This window comes from Canis lupus, chromosome 15, assembly GCF_048164855.1.
Source record: "Canis lupus baileyi chromosome 15, mCanLup2.hap1, whole genome shotgun sequence".
Classification (NCBI taxonomy): Eukaryota; Metazoa; Chordata; class Mammalia; order Carnivora; family Canidae; genus Canis; species Canis lupus.
In genome coordinates, this window is record NC_132852.1 from 31267057 (window position 1) to 31277656 (window position 10600).

General features: G+C 36.5%; 1 long non-coding RNA gene across 1 annotated transcript in view; it reads left to right on the top strand.

The window, feature by feature from the left end:
- Positions 1-5522, top strand: part of LOC140605514 (uncharacterized) — a 29530-nt gene extending 24008 nt beyond the window's left edge. The window contains exons 2-3 of the long non-coding RNA XR_012008170.1: positions 4440-4597; positions 5308-5522. This is a non-coding gene — a long non-coding RNA (uncharacterized lncRNA). The remainder of the gene's footprint in view (positions 1-4439; positions 4598-5307) is intronic.
- Positions 5523-10600: the final 5078 nt, after the last annotated feature.

Below are 10600 nucleotides of genomic sequence, written 5' to 3' on the forward strand. Positions count from 1 at the left end.
TAACTGACTGAACCCTCTAGGCACCCCAAAATATTTTTAAGCATCTTAAGTATAATAAAGATTTTGTGTTAACACAGGAGAATTTCCTTATTTTATGAAGATGATGTTAAAACAAAGACGGCAGAAGTGCCTCCTGTCTGCAATTTACTTCAAAATACAGCAGCACAATAAAATAGATTATGCAGAAATGGCAACCTGTTTACAATCATTAAATGTAAATAATAGATATCTGGCCATTTCATTCACACCACTTTTCTATAATAGAAAGCAAAAGTTGCTTAATAAGATACAAAAATTGATGGGCAAGTGAGAGTCAGGATAACAGAAGAAAAAGGTGAGCTCCTTTCTTTGTGCTTCCTTATGGCATCATTCAGCCTGATGTCTAAATAAATACTGAACAAATATTTAGGGAACATATCTTAGAGATTTTGAATGATGTACCTACCTGGGAGTTTGGGTTATACAGGAATTCTTCACATATCTCTACATCAGAGACTCAACCGCTGGCAGGAGACCAAGACTTAAGAAGTAAAAAAAGATGAGAGGACATCTACCTTTTGGTGAAAGAGAACCTCCTCTATAGCACGTGTAGACAGAAGATAGTATCTCTGTATATCTCAAGTGTGAGAGCATCAAAATATAGCAGTCTGCTTAAAACGTTTCAAAAAGTCATTCGCTTCACCACAGGGCATGTTCAGAGTGACCACTTGACATTTCCAAAGGGAAGTCATTATTCACAGAATCATTTGCTTAAAGGATAGGTAACCAGAGTGTAGTTTTCTAAGGATTTCATGCCAAGTGATTGATTTTTCTTAAAGTGTGGTAATCAAGGAGTATTTGTCAGTTATCTGAAAAATATCTATTATCCTATTTCATCAGAGTACAAAGTAAATTATATAAAGTGACACCATAAACCAAGAGGACCCTATTTTTAGGGCATTGTGGAGGAGCTGGCCAGCTATTTTAAACTTCTATATTCCCTTTCAGTGATGTGAAGTGTGGGCCTATCTTTGAGAATTTCACATCCTTTTTCTTCTCCTCCCCTCCCCCTTCTTCTCCCTCTTCCCCGTCTCCCTCTTCCTCCTCCCCCCTCCTCCCTTCTCCTGCACTTCCCCCACCACTACCCTCTCCTCTCCTCTCCTCCTCCTCCTTCTTACTTTTTTCCCTGTGGTCACTGTCTTTCCACTAGTAGGATATTTAACATATGCATTCCCCAAACAGGCTAACTTGGAAACATAAGGTGTTTCTGTGCAGATTACTCTGTATGTGCTAAGGAAAGTAACAGAACTGAAAGATAATTTTTCTTCTACCTTTGTCTTTGCACAATTAGCGAGGGAGCCAGTGGTCAGCAGCAAGGATGGCAGTAGAAAATCATCTCGTTGACTATTTAAGCAAGAGTCAAAAAATGAGGCAGAGAAGTTGGGATTGTACCCAACTAGTAGTTTGATATTGTCATTGGTGGCCACAAATGCTTGCCATTTATCAAAATAGGCTTAAATGGGATCAAGGAAAAAGTCCATGATCTTGACTATATCAATTATATGAATAATCTAAAGATGATTATTTTTCTTCTTATTCAGGCACATAGCATGAATATAATTTATCTATTTTTGCCATAATATTGGTTCAGACTAGTATTTCCTTGAGTAGGTTCAAAGTTGATGGAATTTTAAAAATTAAAAAATTAAAAGTTGAAACTAGGCACAATCCTTTAATTATAGATTATTTAAAACAGAATATTGAACTTGAGTCTTGGTAAGACAAGCTTAATAAGTATTTTTCCTTTCTTAATTATAATTTTGAATCTCTTTCCCCAGTTCTCCCTTGTTGTTTCAAATGGAATTTAATTTGCAAATATTTGACTCTATTAGAAACAAATAAAACAAGTGTATTTCCTCTCATATATATGTATGTATGTGTACCTATGTATACATATATATGTATGCATGTGTGTGTGTGTGTGTGTGTGTGTGTAGTGTTGGGAATAAAACACATAAAAAGACCTACCTACCAGACTTTTCTGATTCAATATAACTTTCAATATGGATTCGGGAGCAATTTTTGTTCTGAATTAATTTTATAACATCTAGTTAAAAGATAATTTTTCCTTAAACCATTGTAGAATTGGCTCAACACTTGATATTTTTTGGTTGAAATGCTCCTAGATAAAAGCATGCTGAAATTCAGATTTATCACAATATTAGGAGAAGAAAAAAATGAAAGCAACACCCTTGAGCTAGTATTCTAATCTTAGGGTGTTGTATGGAGTATCATTAGGAAAATGAAGTTAAAAAAGATTTTTTTTTATCACATGTAAAAAGCAAAGGAAATAAATAAGAAAGTCAGTGGTGTTATCTGTCTTTCTAACTACCTATCTCTGTATATCTGTCTTCAGATACACAGATAAACACACTTCTTTTTTTCTAAGAGTGAGATGAAATTAAAAAAATATGGGAAACTCTAAGAAATAATGTACCATATGGCAGGAGCTAAAGAGGAGACAAGTTCTCTCACCTTCAATGGTGAGATTATATGTGTCAACAAACCCCCAACACATATGCTTTTTAAAAATGTAACACCATATACAGACTTTTGAATATAAGAAATAAAATTTCACTGTAACTAAGATGAGAAATAGTCATTATCCATTTGGATTCATTCCAGTTTTCACAAGGGCAAATTCCTAAACTGCCATTTTCTTTTCCCATTATAGATTCTGGCACCAGGGCAGGATATTAGGATTTTAATGCCATAATATATTCTATGAAATATACTAGTGTACTTTACTATCTTGACCTTTTGGCACATCATATTTTGATTCGGATAGCCATTTCACTGTCTGCTCTCAAGCTCAGGGAGGCTATAAAAGAGTGAAATGAATGGATTGACTATAGCTAGTCACAATACAGAATACTGAAAAGGTCATTGTATCTCATCGACTATGCTATTATTCATGGAATATACAGGACCTTAAATTTTTGATACCATAGTCTTGTGACACAGAAATCAAGGAAAGAAAGGAACCAAGAATCACTTCTCATGGCAAAATTGCACCATAATTCAAGAAGGAGAAATAGCAGAAGCCTAGTACAAGGGGAAAAAAATAATTTGCACTTCTGTTCATCTCTCCCTTTTTGGTAAAATATATCCATGAGCACAAATTCTCAAAAGGAAAAGAAGTCATAGAGGCCATCTCAAAATGTTAAGGAAACAGCTTGAAACTAAGAGAACTCAGAAACTGAGATTTCTGGTAGTATTTTCCAAGAGTTTCTAGGTCGTGTTTGCTTGTTTTCTGGAGAAGACATTAGAGGGGCTACACTCCAGTAGAAACAGAAGGAAATGTACTCGATTTAAGGTATTAGAATAGAAAGCCCTATAAAATATTTTTTTTCTAGTAGAAACTTCAAAACATGTTCTTTTTTCACCCATATATGATGGTCAGTAGCCAGAGGAGCCCTAAGTCCCTCATTTACAGGTAGAAAGTAAGTTCCTAGGTGGTGCATTAACCAGCATGGCTTACAGAGCTATACTTATTGCTGCCAATATCTTGTTAGTTTATTTAAATAAAATCAACCATTAAAAAAAAGACAAAAGTGGGTCAAATTGATGAGACATGAAGAGGCAATTCATCAAAGAAGAAATACAAATCAACAATGAAAAATTTTGACAAAAAATTTCAATTTCACTAGTAATTCTTTAAATGTAACTTAAATGATAATTGTTTCCATTTTCAACTGTCAGTCATTCAAGAGTAAAGGAAGATAATCTCTGTGTTTGTGAGAATGAGAAAAATGGTATTCAGATTTTTCTTAGGAATATATATTGATAGATCTTATTCCAAATACATTTTTGTTCAAATACATTTAAAATGTGCATAGCTTTAATCAGCAATGGTTTTCATCCTGAGGAATAAATTGGATGTGTGTAATGACTTATCTCTAAAAATGTTAATCTCAATGATATTAATAATAGTGGAAAATCTGAAGACAACATGAGATCAAATAAATTACATTCTATTTACATCATTTAACTCAAGGACCCTAGTAAGGACTTTGAAACATGATACAGCATAAGTGGAAAAAAGTAAGTAACAACTGAGTATCTTGAGTATGTCCCCAATTTTCTAAAGTGGGTGTGTATGCATGTAAGACTTATCAAAAATCTATTTATAATTTCCACAGTGGTTAAGTTTAAGTGATTACATGATGGTATAATGGGTGATTTTGTGTGCACGTGTGCATGTGTGCATATGCAGGGAAAAAGTCTGGTACACTAAGCACTAATGTTAGCAGTGGTTAATTCTGAAAGATAAAATCGCAAAAATTTTTGCATGTATATATGCCTGTGCCTGCTTTTCTGAATTTCCTCAGTCCTTGATAATCAATACATATTGCTCCTTTGAAAACTGAAAAACATCTTTTTTTTTTTTTTCTTTAAAGAAAACATCCAGGAGAGATTTATTCAAATGGTGACAAGAAATCACAAAGGAAGATCAGAATTATAGTGATTCTTCAGAGAAGCGTCCAAAGATTTCCTGAGTGAATGTCCTGGTTCTTCTCCCGAATGCCATGTATCCATCCTAGACTACTTTCCCAGGGTATGTAAGAACAGGATGGGGAAGCTATAGATAGAAGCATTTTTTTTAAAGATAAAAGGAAAAATTTGCAGGTTATTGTAAAACTAAGATTATTAAAAATAGTCATCCCTTTACAATCTTCTGAAGAGGAAGGACTAAGAAAGATGAAGTGGCTTGAATGTGAAGGTTTAGTGTTTAGCAAATCAAGTGATTTATGTCTAATGGCATGTATCTCCCTTTCACACAACTGCATAAACATCACACAGAGCAGACCTTTCTTCCAAAAATAATCCTTCTGTACCTTGCCAAGACTTTCTTGAAATTATCGGAAAATAAGCTTGCATCCCAGAAGTATGGTTTATGTTTTATCATTGTCAGGAGAAAGTTTGCTAAGCATTCTTTGAGATTCTTTAGTTTGTAGTACCTTAAAGGACATTTGGGTTTGGATAGATAAAATCAGTTGTGGGGCTTCTATCAGTACAACATTTTCATCTATTACAAAGCCATGAACTGATAGGGGAAACATTCTAGTTCATAGATTCTTCCTCAGATTATGAAAACAACAGTCCTTTGGAACATGTGGCCCTATCTTGGTTTTATTTTGTGGAATACCATTTCTTACTCCAAACACTGAAAAGAACTCATTCCTGCTAATTTTGTTTTAAAAAATATAACTGCATTCACTTATATTTTTCTCTCTGTATCTTTTCCTTCTGTCATTTTTCCACAAGTGAGCCCTTACTGAAGCTGATCAGTTAACCTGATTCATATTTGAAGTTATATAAGGTACTCCAGAAAGAGGTATGTATCTTAAAAGGCAGCAAGAAAGAGGAGAGATTTTGGGACCCCTGGGTGGCTCAATGGTTGAGTGTCTGCCTTTGGCTCAGGGTGTGATCCTGGAGTCCTGGGATGAAGTCCCACATCAGATTTCCTGTATGGAGCCTGCTTCTCCCTCTGCCTATGTCTCTGCCTCTCTCTGTGTGTCTTTCATGAGTAAATAAATAAAATCTTTAAAGAAAAAAAAGAGGAGAGATTTCTTTAAATTTTCATATGGTAGAGGATTACATATTCCTAGTTCAAAAGAAACATACAACAACCTATGTTCTGGCAATTCACTTCTACTTGAGGCACTGGGTTCCCAGTCCTGGCAAAGATTTTTTTTTCTGCTCTAGTAGACACAGAAACCACAGAATCACCAAACTTGAGAGAAATAATATGGACTTAAAGCTTTTTAGAATACTGAGTTGGCCCAGTATCTCTTGAATATTTTGCCCATCTCTGGGGGAAGGAGACAGGTGTGCATAGGAGTGAGATTACTGAATCTCTTGCCAGCCTCACAGAATGGAAATTTGGAGTCAAATATGATTTGCTTTAAAGAAAAACAAAATATGATGGTTCTTATAAATCCAAATTTGTGGTTGCAAATACACACTGGCTATGGAAGTCTGGGTAATATCCACCATCCTCCTTTTCAAAATTTTGAGTGGAAATAATTGCTGTTGTTTTGTTGTTTTTGTTTGCCTTACTACATGCTATTTTCCATACCTCCAAATAAAATACTTTTCCATATCTAAATTTCTTTGTATCTGATGTATTCTTTGGCTTTCTCTCGCTCTCTGATGAACTCACTCTTAAGAGCCATGCAAAATGTATATTTCCTTTTGGCAATTTCTTGGCCATCTTGAGTGTCAACAAATGATCACAGGGCTGATGTATTTCCCTATTAATCTGTATATGTTCATGTCAGGGCAGAGATCATCTTATAACCATCTTGTTTCATGAGCACCTACTATATACCAGACCTAAGAACACAGACAAATAAAGATACTCAATCCAGCTTAAAATGTTCCAAAATAAGTTATGTTTTTGGAATAAGATACATCTGAAATGTCATCTAGATAAATACCCTCATTTTGTAGATAAGAAAACTGAGTCACAGAAAACTTTATCATTTAAAGCAGTGGTTCTCACTGTACTTTATGTAGAGCACAGATTGTTAAACACAAATTGTGAGACCTTGCCCTGAGAGTTTCTGCTACAGCAGGTCCAGGGCCTGAGAGTTTGCATTTGTAACACATTCCCAGTTGAGCTGATGCTGCTCACTGAGGACCACATGATGGGAAACACTAGCCTCATGTCACACTGATATTCACTCAATGGCTGAACAAGACTAGGATTGCAGGCTCCTGATGACACCACCCTCAGGTTGTTTTTCCATGGTTATTCATGCCAGCTTGAGTCATCACGACAAGGCCCTGAACATATACAAAGATTAAAAAGATCGTGAAAATTAACTGCTGGCTTTTAAAATTGCTTTGAAGAAATGAAGAATCTAAGGCAAAATGAAGGTAAAGAAGGTGTCCTCCCTTCTTTTAATGATATCCTTTGGATCAGGGGAAGCTGACCAGTTTGCTTGTGTGGGGATTATAGACAGACCTTGTCCACTTCTCTCTGGACATGTCCTGCTGATATTAATTCAGCATCTTTCCCCTTAGATTTTCCCAAAGCTTTTGCAAAGCCCCCAAGTCTCTGTCTCCTGACCTGCTGGAGAGCGAAGCTTAGGTTTCTGACAGCCTTTTGTCCATTTTCCTTCTGTGCACAGGATTTAGGAAAGCTCTCTGTTTACTTCCTCCTAGCTGGTGTTCTGGGAAGAAACAGCCATCAGAAGGGAACACGTTTCTAACATCTAAAGACAACCAATACTGGTTTCATTTTCTGTGTACACCAGGGCTGAATGTTAACATATGATTACTCCCTGCCAGGCCATACACACAAGTTGGTATTTGATAGATCAAGGGAGTCAAAAAGCAATAATGTTTTAACACTTACATAAAACCACCTTTTGTTTAATAGGAATAAATAATGTTCTGATCATAATAATGCCAATTCTCTGCACACAGAGCTGTAGCATCTAATGAGATGGGACCTCTGGACGTGAGGCGGGTACAATAGTATGAAGAATGCAACAGAGCAGCAGGAAAAAATAGTTCTAATCCCATGTACTGAGAAAGGAAATTGCTGAAGAAAACACCATATAATTAAACTAATTTCTTGTGTGTGATTCTTAAAGAAACAGATTGATCGTGTGCTGAAAATAGGGACAGGTGAATATGGATTTTCAAAATAGACTTTCAATAGAGTCATTCAGAGTGCCTGAAACTAAAGCAAAATAAAATAACAACAAAACACTCAGAGAAAAGAAAAAAAAAAAAAGGAAAGAAATACATAATCTCCTGTCTCCATGTTTCTACATTTTCTCCATATGCTGGACATGCCCATGTATGTCTTAGATTATGCGGTCAAATGTGATCATTTATACCTCACAATGGTCTTCTTTACAATTGCTTCCCTAGCACTGAGCACTCTGGTAGATGGCATATTGTCGATAAATATTAGAATTTATATATTAAACATTGGTTATTTGGCTGAAATTATCTTCGTGGCTTTATAACTAAGCACTTTCTGTGGTCTTCCTTACCATTCAGGCTGGATGGATCACCACATGAGCTGGGCAAGCCATTTGCTCACCTTCATCCATCAGTGAGAAAACCACAATTCAGGCTGGCTCAAATAGTCTCTGTATTCCTTAGAGATTTGGAATAAGAAAGATTGAGATAATAACATATAAGCACTTTAAAATAGTTTAAGTGCTATGGTAATTGATCACTGTATCAAGTAGATGATTGCCTTTCTTTCCATGAAAGGCAAAGAAAGGATTCAGTGTTGCTTTCTAAATCATTGATCAATGCTTTTATATGGCGCAGGATATCATCATAATAAGCTGACCAGAGTTCACTAATTGCTTAAGGTGTAAAGATTTTAAAAATGCTTGAATGTCAACTGTTTCCCAAATTACTTTGGTCCAGCTCCTAACAGCAGGAATATGCTACTTATACTAGTATGGATGCAAACAGTGTTACTATAAAGATCATTTTTATTCTTCATGTGACAAATGGCCATCAGGAGTTTGGAACTTCCTCAAAGGAGTTTGGGTGTATGTTCCAGGGAGGGTTTTCTTTACCTTGCAGATTGAGTTTGGCCCAAGTGGTGTTTAAGCTTCTTGAGGGGATCGTGCTTGCATCTGAGGATTGCACACATCGATATATTCACCAAAGACCATCTGACTCCTGTTCCCTGAGCTTAGCTACCTGAGGAAATATTCAGACTGCTCTTTTCTGAGCACATTCCACTTGCCATTTCTCATCTACCTAACAGATCTCACAGTAATTTTTCTCCTCTAAAAATCACAGCCTGTTATTGTCTCATTGTCTTAAACCGAAAATAAACACAGCCGCTTGTGAGGCTGTCTATACAATATGCTCTCCCATTGCAAGCCTCCCACAGAGCAGATGAATGTTTATATGGGAGAGTTCACTTTTCCACAGGGTGGTATGAATAACATTATCACCACTCTTGGATCTCTTCAGTTTGATCACTAATTCCTTTTTTTTTTTTTCCCCCTTCATGCTTCTTTATTCTCATGTACTAAGATGTAATTTTCATACAATAAAATATAGCAATAGTAGATATTCAGCTTGATGATTTTGACAATCAAATCGTGATGGTATATGTCCATAGAATGACTATACCAACCAAGATAGAATACCGCCAGCAGGATACTGATGGAAAAAGGAAAGGCCCTTTGTACCCTCTTTCAGTTAATTTGCCTAATATTTGTTCCATCTGCCCCACCCCACCCTTAGCCCAGAGGTGACCATTGTCTGATTTCACTGTAGATTAGTTTTCTCTGCTCTTGGCTCTTCTATAAACAGCTTCCTCAACTGAGTTTGGGTTTGTTGCTCAACATAACATTTTCAGATTCATCCATCTTATGTGTAGAACTGATTGTCCATTTTACTGCTTTATAGTATCTTATTCTGTGATTATATAGTAACTTGTCAGTTCATGACTTTGTCAGTGGGCATTTGGGTTATTTACACTTGAGGACTATTATGAATAGTTCTTATACAAGATGTTCATATACAAAATGCATGTTTTCATTTCTCTATATTTTCCTAAAAGGTGGATTGCTGGCTCATATGGTAGCTGCTTATAAGAAACTGCTGAGCAATTTTCAAGTTGATTCAATGATTTTGCACTCCACTAGCAATGGGAGTTGAGATTTTCTGCTTTTTTTTTCTTAATCATTGGAAGAGGTCATTCAGAGGACATGACCTCTGGGTGACCTGCAACAGGAACCAGGCACTCAGAGGCTCCTCCCCCTTGCCCCAGGCCCCTGCAATGTATCTTCCACCCACAGGCAGACAGCTCAATCTATTTTTAAGGATAGCCCCAGAGAGAGTAAAGAGTCATTGAGATCAACTGGGCATAGTACTTGACACTGCCCAGTTAAAGCCTCTATAAAAAAAACCCTTAAGGTTCTGGCTGGTTGGTGTGAGTATCTACTCTGCTTGTGGCTGACTAGAACAGTCTCTCGTTTATTATACCTGCTACCCTAGTGGTCTGGAGTGGACTGCCTCATTCTTGGGTCTCCCCTGTGTAGTTTGTCTCTCCCTCCATGCGCTATCTCTCCTTGGCCTCCATGTGTGGTGGTGGTTTGCAAACCAACACTCACGTTTTAGCCAAAGTTCGGTACAGTCATTCTTTTTTTTTTTTTATAGCCATTTACACTGTCTGGAATTATATTTTATTGTGGTTTTAGTTTGCATTTCATGGATGACTAAGGAAATTGAGCTCTTCATGTGTTGACTGGTCATTCCTATTATCTCTGTGAAGTGTCTGCTTAAGATTGCTGCCCATCTTTAATTGGGTTGTATTTTTGTTGTTGCTGATTTGTGAGATTCTTTATGTATTCTGGATAGAAGTTCTTTGTCAGATACATGCATTGTCGATACTTTCTCCCATTCTATAGATTGCTTATTCATTTTCTTTTTTTTTTTAAATTTTATTTATTCGTGAGAGACAGAGAGAGGCAGAGACACAGGCAGAGGGAGAAGCAGGCTCCATGCAGGAAGCCCGATGTAGGACTTGAATCTGGAACTCCAGGACCATGCCCTGGGCTGA